Genomic DNA, 16,570 nt, shown 5'->3' with positions numbered 1-16,570 from the left:
CCCAATTTCATGTTATACTTTCAAAAACCACCAAATGTCTCTTAACTCTCCATTGCTTTTCAATATAGTCCTGAAACTTCTTCCATTCATTTTTAAATTTTTCTGCATCACTGCCTTTCAAGATTCTAGTAAGTCTATCCATTTCACTCCAATGTAAAGTTTTTAAAATCCAGTCCCATTTATCTGGTATTTCAGCTTGCTTCCACCTTTGTGCAAACAATGTTCTTGCAGCTGACAACATATACCACACCAAAGTCCTGTCTTGCTTCGGAAAACTTTCCATTTGTAATCCTACCAGAAAGGTATCTGGTGCCCTTTTAACTGCATATCCCAAAATCTTCGACATCTCTTGTTGAATCATTTGCCAAAATTGTCTTGCTTTTTCACATGTCCACCACATATGGTAAAAAGAGCCTTCATGCTTTTTACATTTCCAACACCGTTCAGATGCCTGCTTGTTCATTTTTGCTAACTTCTTAGGTGTCATATACCACCTGCATTGCATTTTCAAACAGTTTTCTTTTATATTATTACATGTCAGTATTTTCATAGAGTTCTTCCATAGGTGTTCCCATGTCTCCATTGAAATTTCTTTATCCATATTTATTGCCCATTTAATCATTTGAGATTTTATTTATTTATTTATTTTATGATTTATATCCCGCCCTTCCCACCAAGTGGCTCAGGGCAGCTCACAACATAAAATCCGACATAAAAATTAAGTTTAGGCATTTAACACAGTTAAAACATTTAAAACATTAGGAGTAACAGAAGTCTAATAGAACCACACTTAGTTTATTGTGCCGGTTAGTTATAAGCCAGCCGGAAGAGGGTTGTCTTAAAGGCCCTGCGGAACTGAGCAAGGTCCCGCAGGGCCCTCACCTCTTCCGGCAGCTGGTTCCACCAGGAAGGGGCCATAACAGAGAAGACCCTGTCCCTGGTAGATTTTAAGCGGGCTTCCTTTGGCCCGGGGATAACGAGAAGGTTTTGGGTTCCCGATCTCAGTACTCTCTGGGGAACATGTGGGGAGAGACGGTCCTTCAGGTAGGCAGGTCCTAGGCCATATAGGGCTTTAAAGGTAATAACCAGCACCTTGTACCGGACTCGGTATGTTATTGGCAGCCAGTGCAGAACCCGGAGCCCCGGCCGAATGTGCTCCCATCTTGGGAGCCCCAATAGCAGCTGGGCCGCGGCATTCTGCACTAGCTGCAGCTTCCGAGTTCGGCACAAGGGCAGCCCCATGTAGAGGGCAATGCAGTAGTCCAACCTCGAGGTGACCGTAGCATGGATCACTGTTGCTAGATCGTCGCACTCCAGGAAGGGGGCCAGCTGCTTTGCCCGCCTAAGATGAAAAAATGCGGACTTGGCAGTGGCTGCTATCTGAGCCTCCATCATTAAGGAGGGCTCCAATAGTATCCCCAGGCTTTTGACCCTGTTCGCCGCTATCAACGGCGCACCGTTGAAAGCTGGCGGGATTTCCCTCCCCGGACCCCGACGACCCAGGCAAAGGACCTCTGTCTTTGCTGGATTTAGCCTCAGCCCGCTCAGTCTGAGCCACTCAGCCACAGCCTGTAAAGCCCGGTCTAGATTTTCTGGGGCGCAGACCGGTCGGTCGTCCTTAAGCAGATAGAGCTGGGTGTCGTCAGCATACTGATGGCAACCCAGCCCATACCTTCGGGCGATCTGGGCAAAGGGACGCATATAGATGTTAAATAACATCGGGGAGAGAACCGCCCCCTGAGGCACGCCGCAATCAAGCGTGTGCCTCCGGGATAGCTCACCCCCAATTGCGACCCTTTGTCCCCGACCTTTGAGGAAAGAGGAAAGCCACTGTAAGGCCAACCCCTGAATCCCCGTGTCAGCAAGGCGGCAGGTCAGTAACCGATGGTCGACCGTATCGAACGCAGCCGATAGGTCCAACAACATCAGCACCGCCGAGCCGCCCCGATCCAGATGCCGTTGAAGGTCATCTACCAGGGCAACCAACACCATCTCCGTCCCATGGCCCGGGCGAAAGCCGGACTGGAGTGGGTAAAGGACGGAAGCGTCCTCCAGGAAGGTCTGTAACTGCATCGCCACTGCCCTCTCGATAAGTTTGCCCAAAAAGGGCAAATTTGAGACCGGCTGGTAATGTGTCAATTGGGCCGGGTCTAAGGTGGTTTTTTTCAAGAGGGGACGGACCACCGCCTCTTTAAGCGGCGTTGGAAAATGCCCTTCCGTCAGGGATCTATTTATAATATCCCGTACAGGATATCTGAGCTCCCTCTGGCAGGATTTAATAAGCCAGGAGGGGCAAGGGTCCAAGTTACAAGTTGTTGGGCGTGCAGATAAGAGGATCCTGTCAACTTCCTCCAGGCTGAGAGGACTGAAGCCATCCAGAACACGATCCGAAGGCAGGCCCGGAGCCTCGGTTTCGCTAGCTGCCTCAAATATGGCAGGGAGGTCAAGGCCGAGTGACGTGATCTTGTCCGCAAAAAATTTCGCAAAAGCCTCACAGCCAATCTCCAATTCAATAAAATTTGGTCTGCCTTGTGGCAGCATTGTAAGACTTCGAATTATATCAAACAATTGTGCCGGGCTCGAAGTTGCGGATGCAATCTTAGCCGCAAAGTATGCTTTCTTTGCAGCTTTGATTGCCATCTCATAGGATTTCAAACTCTCAATATAAGCTGTTCGGATCACTTCGTCTCGAGTACGCCGCCATTGCCTCTCTAGTCGTCTGAGTCCACGCTTTTGTTGCTGCAGCTCCTGGTTAAACCAAGGCGTCGGCTTCAAATGGAGACGCAGAGGGCGCCTAGGTGCGATCTCCTCGATGGCTCTGGAGAGTCCATCATTCCAGGACTCTACCAGGTCATCCAGGGAGTCGCCAGTGGGCCAGGGATCCCACAGAGCCGTTAGAAACCGTTCCGGGTCCATCAGGCTCCGCGGGCAAGCTAAAATACGCTCTCCGCCTAAACAGGCTTGGGGTGACACATCCACATGAGCCTTGAGGGCATAGTGATCCAACCATGGCACTGCTTTAGTAGCAATATCGTTCACTAAAACTCCCGCCACGAAGACCAGGGCTAACATGTGTCCTGCGTGATGAGTGGGCGTTGTAACAACCTGGGAGAGTCCCAGTGTCGCCATGGATGACACTAGGTCCATCGCCTGACTGGAGGCCACGTCGTTGGCATGAACATTGAAGTCACCCAAGACCAATAGCCTTGAGTACTCCAATGCCCAGCCCGCCGCAGCCTCCATCAGGGATGGTAAGGCGCTAGCCAGTGCGTTAGGCGGTCGGTACACCAGCCAGATTGCCAACCCCTCCCCAACATCCCACATCAGGCCAGCACATTCCACGCCTGGGATCTCCGGGGCCGGGAGAGCCCTAAAGGAGTAAGCCTCTCGTATGAATAGTGCCACTCCTCCCCCCCGCCCGCTAGTCCGGGACTGGTGAAAGACCGAGTATCCTGGGGGGGCTATCTGGGAGAGAGCCACGGTCTCCCCATCCCGCACCCAGGTCTCGGTCACGCATGCCAGGTCCACGTCCTGCTCCAGCAGGAATTCCTGGAGGATAGCGGTCTTATTATTAATGGACCTGGCATTACATAACACCAGTGACGGAGGCGAGTGAATTCGCCTGGCCCCACTACCTGTCACCATCGGGATGGGACGCAGGCTGGAAGGTGGCCGAGCACCATCATGTCTCGGCCTCCTTCGCCTATAGGTCTGCTTGCTCCCACCGTCATACCTTCCCCTCCCCAGGAGTACCGGAATCCCCAGGCCAGTCATCTACTGGTGGACACCAGCTCATCAACTGGCAGTAACAATACCTATGCCTTCTTTAGTCCTTTTGTTCCAACCAGTAAAGTGCCAGCTACCAATATCCACTGGTTATTTAAGTCCCTCAACCAACACATCTCACAGAGGTCTGGGAGGAGCAGAGCAGAGCAGCTCTGATAGCTGAGACAGCTGGAGAAATTGCTGAGAATTTCTGAGTTTTGAAGGACTACATTCTAAGGTTTGTGGGGCTGCCTAAAATTCTAAGGTGTGATAGCTGGGGAACTGCTCTTTGTTTGGTTGACTGCCTTAAGGGTGAAAGAGATTGAGAGTGATTGCTGCTGATTGAGAGTGATTGCTGAGGAGTGCCCTGCTCCACCTCTTTGCATTTTAAGCTGCGCCTTGCCAAAGGCGCGAGCCTTTGGCGCGAGCCGAAGGGCGAGAGCTAAAGGGCTCTTGGCCTGTGGCTCTTCGCCTAGGGGCTCTCTAAGGAGCAGGAACCCAGATCCCTGGCTTCCTTGTTCTCCAAATAAGGTAAGTTCCCAATAAGGTAAGTTTAGGTAAGTTGACCCGCCAGAAGGGGAGCCACTTAAACAGCATTTAAAGAGGACTGTATATTTTAATATATATATATATATATATACAATGAAGATAGAATGCCAGCAGGGGGTTGGGGGCTTTCCAGTGTTTTGCACTGAGTGTCACATGTATGACTATCTGCCCAAAGGACAGAAGTCTTGGGTGTGTGCTCGATGCAAGGAGCTCCTGGTCCTCAGGGAACGAGTTCGTACCCTTGAGGCCGAGGTGACTGCCCTGGAGAAGCAGAGACGGTCAGTTAGGCACTTGGGGAAGACTCTTGGGGGCGTATTAGATGAGCCCCGCTCTGAACGTAGCAGCCCCGTTGCTGCCAGAGAGCGTGAGGGTCGAGAGGGAACAGGGCACCGTGCTGAGGATAAGGGGAATGCGCCCTCAGAAGGGACCTCTTCTTCGGTCGGTGAGCGGGAATCCTTTCGCGCCAAGGAACCATCCCTGAGCAGGGGGAGAGGGGGGGTATTGGTAGTTGGTGATTCGATCATTAGGCAAGTAGACAGCCGGGTGGCGAAACCGCGTACTGACCGTATGGTGACTTGCCTGCCTGGTGCGAAGGTAGCGGACATTACGCGTGTAGTAGATAGACTGATAGACAGTGCTGGGGAGGAGCCTGTGGTCGTGGTGCATGTTGGCACCAACGATGTGGGGAAATGCAGTCGTGAGGTCCTGGAGGAAAAATTTAGGCTGCTAGGCGGGAGACTTAAGGCCAGGACCTCCAAGGTAGCCTTCTCGGAAGTGCTACCTGTTCCACGTGCAGGGCAGGAGAGACAGGCACAAATTAGAAGTCTCAATGTGTGGATGAGACGATGGTGTAAGGAGGAAGGGTTTAAGTTTGTTAGGCACTGGGATGCTTTCTGGAACAAGCGGGAGCTGTACAAAAGAGACGGTCTCCACTTGTCCCCGGATGGAACCAGGCTGCTGGCGCTTAAAATCAAAAAGGTGGCAGAGCAGTTTTTAAACTAAATCTTGGGGGAAAGCCGACAGGAGATGAAATGTCTCTGGTTCGGGAGGACTCATCTCAAAGAGATGAAGGGTTAGCTGCTATTTTTCTACCGGGTAACGGACCGGAGTTGTCCACTGTGAAGGTGACAAACAATATGGACTGTCTGCCAGTGTCTCGAGGCGGCAGGAGGAAGGTGGCGGGCCTAGCTCGCCTGGGAAATTATAGATGTTTGTATGCAAATGCTAGAAGTGTTCAAAGTAAAATTGGTGAATTGGAATGTTTAGTGCTGGGAGAAAACATAGACATTGTGGGAATTTCAGAAACTTGGTGGAATGAGGAGAATCAGTGGGACACGGTGATTCCTGGATATAAGCTATATCGGAAGGATAGGGAGGGAAGGGTTGGAGGTGGGGTGGCTCTGTATGTCAGAGAGGATATACGGTCCAGTAAGGCTCAGATCAGAGAATTAGATTCACTTTTAGAAATGCTTTGGGTTGAAATAGAGGGCCCAAAAGGAAATTTAACTATGGGAGTTTGTTATCGCCCACCAAATCAAAAGAGAGAGGACGATTATAATATGATGGAACGCTTAAAGATAGCGGCTAAACGTAAAAACTGTGTTGTAATAGGTGATTTTAACTACCCGCAGATTGATTGGGTCAATATGTGTTCTGGTCGAGAGAAAGAGATTGAGTTTCTTGATGCTCTCAATGACTGTGCTATGGAGCAGATGGTCTCAGAACCTACCAGGGGTGGGGCGATCCTGGATTTGGTCCTAAGTAATGCCCAAGACTTGGTGAGAGATGTAAAAGTGATTGCGCCGCTTGGGAGCAGTGACCATAATGTTATTGATTTCACCGTTTGTATAAATAGGGAGTTGTCCAAAAAGACCACCACAACCACGTTTAACTTTAAAAGGGGTAAATACACTGAGATGAGGAGGCATGTGAGGAAGAAACTGAAAGGAAAGGTACATACGGTCAAAACCCTTGAGAAAGCTTGGACGCTATTTAAAACTATAATCCTAGAAGCTCAGATAAAATACATACCACAAGTTAGGAAAGGCACAAACAGGCATAAGAAAAGGCCTGCGTGGTTAACAAATAAAGTAATGGAAGCTGTAAAAGGTAAGAAGGACTCCTTTAAGCGGTGGAAAACCAGTCCAAGTGAGATTAGTAAAAGGGAACACAGGCTGTGGCAAATCAAATGCAAGACTGTGATCAGGCAGGCAAAAAGGGACTATGAGGAGCATATTGCAAAAAACATAAAGACCAACAATAAAACTTTCTTCAAATATATTAGAAGTAGGAAACCAGCCAGGGAGGCAGTGGGGCCCTTGGATGACCATGGGGTAAAAGGATTACTGAAGGAGGATAGGGAAATGGCTGAAAAGCTAAATGAATTTTTTGCCTCCGTCTTCACTGTAGAAGACGAGAACTTTTTGCCCGCCCCAGAACCACTAATTTTGGAAGGGGTGTTGAAAGACCTGAGTCAGATTGAGGTGACAAATGAGGAGGTCCTACAACTGATAGACAAATTGAAAACTAATAAGTCACCGGGTCCGGATGGCATACATCCGAGAGTTCTGAAGGAACTCAAAGTTGAACTTGTGGATCTTCTAACAAAAATCTGTAATCTTTCATTGAAATCTGCCTCCATTCCTGAGGACTGGAAGGTAGCAAATGTCACCCCCATCTTTAAAAAAGGTTCCAGAGGAGATCCGGGAAACTACAGGCCAGTCAGTCTGACTTCAATACCGGGAAAGTTGGTAGAAACCATTATCAAGGACAGAATGAGTAGGCACATTGATGAACACAAGTTATTGAGGAAGACTCAGCATGGGTTCTGCAAGGGAAGATCTTGCCTCACTAACCTGTTGCATTTCTTTGAGGGGGTGAACAAACATGTGGACAAAGGAGACCCGATAGATGTTGTTTACCTTGACTTCCAGAAAGCTTTTGATAAAGTTCCTCATCAAAGGCTCCTTAGAAAGCTTGAGAATCATGGAGTAAAAGGACAGGTCCTCTTGTGGATCAAAAACTGGCTGAGTAATAGGAAGCAGAGAGTGAGTATAAATGGGCAGTCTTCGCAGTGGAGGACGGTAAGCAGTGGGGTGCCGCAGGGCTCGGTACTGGGTCCCATGCTTTTTAACTTGTTCATAAATGATTTAGAGTTCGGAGTGAGCAGTGAAGTGGCCAAGTTTGCGGATGACACTAAATTGTTCAGGGTGGTGAGAACCAGAGAGGATTGTGAGGAACTCCAAAGGGATCTGTTGAGGCTGGGTGAGTGGGCGTCAACGTGGCAGATGCGGTTCAATGTGGCCAAGTGCAAAGTAATGCACATTGGGGCTAAGAATCCCAGCTACAAATACAAGTTGATGGGGTGTGAACTGGCAGAGACTGATCAAGAGAGAGATCTTGGGGTCATGATAGATAACTCACTGAAAGTGTCAAGACAGTGTGCGTTTGCAATAAAAAAGGCCAATGCCATGCTGGGAATTATTAGGAAGGGAATTGAAAACAAATCAGCCAGTATCATAATGCCCCTGTATAAATCGATGGTGCGGTCTCATTTGGAGTACTGTGTGCAGTTCTGGTCGCCGCACCTCAAAAAGGATATTATAGCTTTAGAGAAGGTGCAGAGAAGGGCAACTAGAATGATTAAAGGGCTGGAGCACTTTCCCTATGAAGAAAGGTTGAAACGCTTGGGACTCTTTAGCTTGGAGAAACGTCGACTGCGGGGTGACATGATAGAGGTTTACAAGATAATGCATGGAATGGAGAAAGTAGAGAAAGAAGTACTTTTCTCCCTTTCTCACAATACAAGAACTCGTGGGCATTCGATGAAATTGCTGAGCAGACAGGTTAAGACGGATAAAAGGAAGTACTTCTTCACCCAAAGGGTGATTAACATGTGGAATTCACTGCCACAGGAGGTGGTGGCGGCCACAAGTATAGCCACCTTCAAGAGGGGTTTAGATAAAAATATGGAGCACAGGTCCATCAGTGGCTATTAGCCACAGTGTATGGAGCACAGGTCCACCAGTGGCTATTAGCCACAGTGTATGTGTGTATATAACATTTTTTGCCACTGTGTGACACAGAGTGTTGGACTTGATGGGCCGTTGGCCTGATCCAACATGGCTTCTCTTATGTTCTTATGTAACCCCCACTAACTCCTTAGCTAATATTAATTAAATTAATACGTCCCTTGGCTCCTTAATTAAAACCTTCCCCACTAATACTCTTCTCCTATTAATTTGCCATCAATATATCGACTTAGCTAATCAATGAAACTGATTAAATGACCAATAAATAATTAGTTATCTGGTTGTACAAATTGGTAGTTAAAACAATAGGATTGGAGGGTAAAGTGCTGTTGTTTACAAAGTGACGGTGCAATGAGGTACAGAGTTCTTCTCCTTATCTTCATCTCCTTATCTTAAAGTGCGGTAGTGTCCGAAAGGTGGAAGGCAAGCAAAAGAAAGAAAGTTCAGTTCTTGTTCTTAGGCAGTGTGAGAGCATAGTTCTTGTTGGGGGGGGGGGGAATCATGCGGTCTGAGAGCCCGAGGCAGCCTTCTACCCAACACCGGGGGCCCAGGAAGGTACTAGCCCCCCCTACTACTTCATCTTCTGTAGACCATTTCAAAACAATTTATACATTGTCATTGTATTTACTACTTCATCTTCTGTAGACCATTTCAATAACAATTTATACATCTTTGCAATCAACTTTTCATCTTCCCCTAATAGCACTTTTTCCATTTCTGTCTGATCTTGCCTTATACCTGTAGTCCTGATATCTTTATCCACTAAACTTTTAATTTGTAGCATCTGGAACCAATTAAATTTGTCTTGCAGTTCTTCCTCCGCTTTTAATTCTACTTTGCTACCCTTAATTTCTAGCAATTGTTTGTATGTAACCCATTTGTCTTCCTGTGAGTCAGAAATCCATTTTATAACTTCCACTGGTACAATCCACAGTGGTTTCCTCTCACCACCATATTTAAAATATTTTTTCCAAGTATTCAACAAACTTCTTATAAAATGATGCCGGAAGAAATCATCCATCTTCTCCTTCCCATAATACAAATATGCATGCCAACCAAATAGATTTCCATGACCTTCTAACGCCAATAACTTCTGGTTGGATAAGGTTATCCAGTCCTTGAGCCATACTAAACATACTGCTTCATGATATAATTTAAGATCCGACAGTTGCAAACCTCCTCGTTCTTTCGCATCAGTTAGTATTTTCCTTTTGATTCTTGTTTTTTCCCCGCCCATACAAATTCAGAAATCTTTTTTTGCCATCTATTGAATTGTTTAACATTTTTCACAATTGGAATTGTTTGGAAGAGGAACAACATTTTTGGTAAGACATTCATTTTCACGGCAGCTATCCTTCCCAAAAGAGACTTCAGTTTATTCCATTTCAACATATCAGCTTCAATTTTATGCTAAAGTTTATCATAGTTATTTTTAAACAGATCTATATTTTTCATCGTGATCTCTACACCCAAATATCTTACTTTCGAGGTGACTTCACATCCAGTTGCATTTTGGAGTTCTTTCTGTTTCCACAATAATAAACTTTTACTTAAAATTTGCAATTTTTCTTTATTTATGTAAAACCCAGCAAGGGTTTCTCTGATTTTTTCCAATAACAATGGTAATACTTGTATTGGATTTTCAGTAATAAACATCACATCGTCTGCAAAGGCTCTATATAAGTCCTTTCAATTTTAGCCCCTCTATTTCCTTATCTTCTGTTATTTGCAACAACAAAATCTCTAGAGTCATTATAAATAGCAATGGGGATAGAGGGCAACCTTGTCTTGTACCTTTGCTGATAACCATTTGCTCCGTTAAATCTGAATTAACACATAGCTTAGCTCGCTGTTCAATATATATCGCCTTCACCATTCTTATAAAGTCTTTTCCCAACTCTGCTTTTTCCATCACAATAAACAAAAAGTCTCAATTAAGATTGTCAAAGGCTTTTTCCGCATCAACAAAAAAGAGTGCCACTTCTTTTTCCGGATGTTTTTCATAATACTCTACAATGTCGACCACTATTCTGATATTGTCTCTAATTTGCCTCTTCGGGAGAAAGCCTGCTTGCTCCTCACAGATAGACCTATGCAGGTATTGTTTTAGCCTTTCCGCCAAAATTTTTGCAAAGATTTTGTAGTCATTGTTCAGCAATGAAATTGGTCTATAATTTTTCACATTTGTAGCATCTCTGTCTTCTTTTGGTATCAATGAAATAACTGCTATCCAAGTATTTGGCACTTGCCCATCCAAACGGATCTTATTCATCAATTTTTGGAGCATTGGAACTAATATATTTATAAGAACTTTGTAAAATTTTATTGAAAAGCCATCCGGTCCCGGTGCTTTCCCTATTTTCATTGAACTGATTGCAGCTTCTATTTCACCTTTTTCAATTGGATCATTCAATGTTTCTTTCATCATTTCTGTTGTTGGATTTACCTTCACATTTTGTAAATAAGCTTCTATTCTTTCTTTATCAACTCGCTGGCCTTTAAATAAGTTAGCATAGTACTTGTAGAATTCCCTTTTGATGCCCTCCTGGTCCACAATTTCTTTGCCACCGGTTTTAATCTTGTTTATGTATTTATTTTCCCTTTTTTTCTTCATTTGCCACGCCAAATACTTTCCAGGTTTGTTTGCCCCTTCAAAAGATTTTTGTTGGAGTCTTTTCAAATTCCACTCCACCTCTTTATTCAGTAAATGACTTAACTGACTCTGTAAAATTGTAATTTCTTGCAACATTTTCTTTTTCCCCGGTCTCTTTCTTAATTCAATTTCTTTTTTACTTATTTCCTTTTGTAAGTCCAACAATTGCTTTTCATTTGCCCTTCTGTCATTATTCAATGTAATTAATGTTCCTCTCACCACAGCCTTATAGGCATCCCAAACCATTTGAAATTGTACCTCTTGGTTGTCATTTATTTGGAAAAAAGCTTTAGTTTCTTTTTCTAGAGATGCCACTACCTCCACTTTCTGTAATAAGTTATCATTTATCCTCCACCTCCGCTCTTTTTCCCTCACTTTAGCCAACCACATCAACGGGTTATGGTCTGCACCTATTTTCAAAAGAATCTCTACTTTTTTGTGATCAGCCCCAGCTCTTTTGTAGCCCATAACATATCAATCCTAGAAAAGGTATTATGTCTGGCTGAAAAAAAAGTATAGTCTCGTATCCTGGGGTTGAATTTTCTCCACACGTCTTCTAAGCTCTCTTGTTTAATTAGTTCAAAAAATGCTTTAGGTAGTTTCCCATCTACATTTTTTTCCCCAGATCTATCTAAGAAATTCTGGATAGTTCCATTAAAGTCACCCATAAGCATTATCTGATCATATGTTACTTGATCATTGAAAAAGTCACTCTTAGCCCCATTAGGAGCATAAAGTCCCAACAACAGAGTCTTTTTGCCATACATCAAAACTTCTACTGCCAAATATCTACCTTCATTATCTTTAAAAATCAGTTTTGGCTCCAGCTCCTTCTTTATGCAAAAAATCACTCCCCCTTTTTTTTCTTTAGCCAATGAACCAAATTCTTCCCCTAAAAATTTGTTACGTAAAAATTTGTAATCCGATTGTCTAATGTGTACTTCTTGTAAACAAATTATATTACATTTTTGTTTTGTAATCCAATGAAATGTCGCTCTTCGTTTCTGCAGTGAATTTCGGCCATTAACATTCCAACAAATTAATTTGTAATCCATAATGATTCTTCAATTAAGCTGTGTCCCCAAAATCCTTATTGTCCGCCAAAAACCCTTCCATGCCTTAAATGTCTATTATGGAATACTTCAGCCCTTTATACTCAAAAGTAAGTCCAGCTGGTAAAATCCATCTATATCTTGTACCTTTTGCCCTTAATTTATCTGTCAAATGTTTAAATTGTCTTCTGTCACTGATGACCTTCCTTGGTAGTTCCTTCATTATTCTAACTCTGCTCTCCTCCACCACCAATTATTTTGCAAATTGTTGGCTCAAGATCCTTTCCACTATATCTCTAGTGGTAAGTTTAATTACTGTGTCTCTTGGCAATTTACGCCTTCTGGCAAACTCTGAATTGACCCTGTACACGTAATCACATTGATCTTCAGTCTTCTTTGGATCTTCACCCAAATATTCAGCAATAATAGTCATGATATATTTCTTTAAGTCCTCTTGATTGTTTTCTGGCACCCCCCTCAGACGTACAAAGTTCTCCATCAGCTTACAGTCTTGTAGTAGAACTTTTTCTTGAATCTTCTTTATTGTAACATCTTGATTTGTAACTCTATTTCCCACCTCTTGCATCTTCTGTGTTGTTGCTTGTGACTTCTTCCTCAGATCTTCAATTTCCTTTTTGATCTCTTTCTTTACAGCTTCAGCACTGGAATTTATTTCTTTTGTTAGTTCCTTAGTTATCTCTTTTGTTATTTCTTTAGTCTCTTTAGTCAACTTTTTCTCACTTGTAGTTATCAAATCTTTCATTGCCTTTGTTAATCTGGCCTCCATAGCATCCAGCTGTTCTTGGGCAATCTTAGACATTTTGCCCTCTACTGAGCCAGCTCTTCCACGCGTTCTTAGTTTGTATTTTGGATCAGATGTCAGTCTTTCCATAGCGTATAATAGACCCCAAGTTGACCTCACCAAACTACAAACCGATAACAGAGTTCAATAGATTAGAGCATGCCCTCTTCAGCAAACCCAAAATCGCTGTCCTCAAAACTTCCTGCGCCAAGATATTAATATTTAAAGTTTTGTAAACATTCAAAATGGAGGCCACAACTTTTTCAGGCCCCAACTCTATGATTTTTTGGGCTAGAATAGGCCTGGAGGTCTAGGATGTGTCCCTCTTCTCCCAGCGCTGTTTCCTGACTCTGGAAATGAAGTCCCGTTCTCAATGGTTTCCACTATCGTGATAGTTCGATCGTCACTTCCTGTTTCCCAGTTGCAAGCCAAGGCTTTGTTATGACGGGGGATTTTTTTGAAGAAGCCACAAAGGTAAACAAATCTTGGTTTTTTGAATTTTACAGCATCTATTAAAGTTCCAAATCTTTGTTTCTTTATTTTAAAAACATTCTTTTGGTCCCGGAATGAAAGATTTGTACCTTATCAAGTGTCCAAAACTTCCTTACACTGATCGTTCCAATCTTCAGTAGTCTATAGTCCATAGAAAGTTGGAGTTAGGTGAACTTATGTCAACTTAATGACTCCAAAAAGCCTTTGTAGATGTTGTTATGTGATTTTTCACGGGAGAGTCTTCAAAGCCAAAAAGGAGCCCTGGCGGGACTCCTCGCAAGCCAAAGTTAAACTCCTCAAAATCTTACAAGCATGTCTTGGACTCTTCCCATAACTGGGAGGGTAGACAGCAGTTGATAAAAACACCTTTTATGTCCAGAACAAAGGCATTGGTCCACTCCACGAAGGGGAGATGCGTCAGTTCCCCATCTTTCCAACTCCGGAAGCCCCATTCCATTGGCTCCCAGGACCCTCCCGGCTCCCCATGGTTGGGGCCAGGAGTCTGGCAGTGATGGGGGGGTGGGGCTTAGCAGGCCCAGGTAGTGGCGGTGCTGAAAGCAAAGGAGCAAGAACCATCTCAGGGTGCAGGTGGTGGCTTTTTCCACCAGAGCCCCCCATGCCTGTCTGCCATGATGCGCGCACCAGTTTCAGGACTACTCCCCCCCCCCCCTTCTGCATTATACAAACTGTCTAGGCTGTCATCTCTTTGATTGCAGAGTACAGGCATGGGCAACCCTCATCTCCCCAGTGCCTGCCCTCCCATTTCCACCGACAACTACACATTACCATTAGGACAGTATGCAGGGACAGTATGCATAGCCTCTGTCATCTGGTGAAAAAAGTAACAACCATTTTCTTGTGGTCTGGATAAGAGTCCTGGAAGGGCAGGTTCCAGCTGTATGTTTGATACCAGTGCCTTAGCTGGTGGTATCTTTCTCTTCCAAGTTGCCAAGGTGGTAATTGGGGGCCTCATGCTTTGATAGTTTTAGCCCTGTCTGGCAGAGAAATCCCAGAAGTGGGTCAAGGGAAACCCAGCTGGACATGAACCACATGGTCCTAGAGAGTTCTCTTGTCTTCCATGTTTTAGATTCTGGAATTTTCTGTGGGAGTCTGGGAAGTAGCTCTGCTGGAGTCTCTGTCCAGGCTGCGAATGTGATTCTCCTTGAGGCAATGGTCTGGATTTCTTTCTAGTGTCCTTTTCCTCCTTTAAACAGGAGGTTGGCTCCACAGTTTACCATGGAGATGGAAGAAATACCCAGCAAGGCTGAACAGAATCACACTTTCCTACGCTCATTTAAGCAAAGTTTGCTGTGGAATGCACTGTTAAAAAAGGTTGACAGTGGTATGAGGTGAGAAAACTTTCCGGTTCTTTGTTTTTCCACAAAATATTCCCATTTCTAATGACCTCTTGTCTCCTAAAATTAATACTGCATGTATGCCATTGACAATACAGTTTTGGTTCAGTTTGGCAATTTTAAAACAGTAGTAAACGTTGTTCAGTTAAGATGTTTGCAGCCACTTAGAGGTTGCTGAGACATTCGTGCCTCAGTTCAAGGGTGATGTCTCATTTCTCTCTCTTTGGCCTTTGAAATTAGCAGTTTCCTTCATGAAGGTCTCAGCCTTCTCTTGCTTAGGAATTCAGACTGACTGACTTACGGGAAAATTTTAAAAACAATATCTAATCACTTGGCAAAGCCTTCCTTTATAATACTTCCTAACAGAGAAATTCTAATATGCCATTTTTCCCAGTTGGGCTTATCATGAAAATGCAAACAAATTAGCAGTTTCCCTCACTCTCTCTCTGGATGTTTTCTCTCTCCTGCTGCTGAGGGAATGGGACTCTTGTCATGGGTCATATGGGAGCCACTTCATGAACCGTTCAGGCTCTGCAACCATTTGCTCCCTGGGCTCTAATTCCTACCCCTCCAAACGGAAATAAAATCAAATGTTAGAAGATGCCTTGGATTACACTAAGTACACTTACTGTGGGTTTTGTTCAGAGTGAAACCTTGCTAACTGTCAGAACAAAGAACACTAGGAAAGAGACTGTTAAAAGAGGTTGACAGTAGTACGAGGTTGGAAACTTCCAGTTCTTTATTTTTTCCACAAAATGTTCCCATTTCTAATGACCTCTTATTTCCTAAAATTAATACTTCATGGATGCCATTGACAATGCAATTTTGGGTCAGTTCAGGAATTTTAAAACAGTAATAAAATAAACAGAGGCAACATTAGTAGAAAATTAAAACCATAACAATAAAACAGTCAAATAAAAACACAATGGTGCTACTACATCTATTATAGGCAGAATCATATGGTAAGAACGTAAGAGAAGCCACGTTGGATCAGGCCAATGGCCCATCCAGTCCAATATAGTGGCCATAAAAACCAAGTGTCATCAGGAGGTCCACCAGTGGGGCTAGAAGTGCCATCAGGAGGTCCACCAGTGGGGCTAGACGGTGTCATCCTCTCTCCAAAGGCATCGAATCCTAGGCAGTTGGTATAATACAAGATAAAGTCCAGGTGAGGTGGCAGCTCTCTCCTACTTAGATGTCATATGCCATCTGGAACAATTCAGTCTTACAGGCCCTGCGGAACTGTGATGCTGCAAGGCCCTGACGGCTTCTGGGAGGTTGTTCCAGATTATTGGGGCTGCCACAGAGAAGGCTATGGCTCCACTGGAATTTAGCCTAGCCTCTTATAGCCGAGGGACAATCAGAAGATTTTGCGAACTTGCTAAGTGCTCTCTGGAGAACATGTGGGGCAAGATAGGTCCTAGGCCATATAGGATTTTGAAGGTTAATACCAATACCTTGAAATGGATTCAGTATGCTACAGGCAGCCAGTACAGTGCCCTCAGCAGAGGCTGAATGTGCTCCTGCCAAGGGAGCCCCATTAGTAGCCTGGCTGCATTCTGCATCAACTGCAGCTTCCAAATCTGAGTCAAGGGCAGCATCATGTAGAGAGCGTTACAGTAATCTATTCTTGATGTGACCAAGGCATGGATCACCATTACTAAGTCACTGCGCCCAAGGTAGGGGACCAACTGCTGTATATGCCAAAGATGGTAAAAGGTGGCTCTTGCAGTGGCTGCTACCTGAGCCTCCATAGTTAAGGAGGTCTCCAGGAGAACTCCCAAGCTCTTAGTAATTGATGCTGGCTTCAACAGCGCCTATCAAAGGCTGGTAAAGGGATCATCCTTCCCAGGCCACTGCGACTTAGAGAA

This window comes from Heteronotia binoei, chromosome 5 (assembly GCF_032191835.1).
Source record: "Heteronotia binoei isolate CCM8104 ecotype False Entrance Well chromosome 5, APGP_CSIRO_Hbin_v1, whole genome shotgun sequence".
Taxonomy (NCBI): Eukaryota; Metazoa; Chordata; class Lepidosauria; order Squamata; family Gekkonidae; genus Heteronotia; species Heteronotia binoei.
This window is presented reverse-complemented; position numbering follows the sequence as displayed.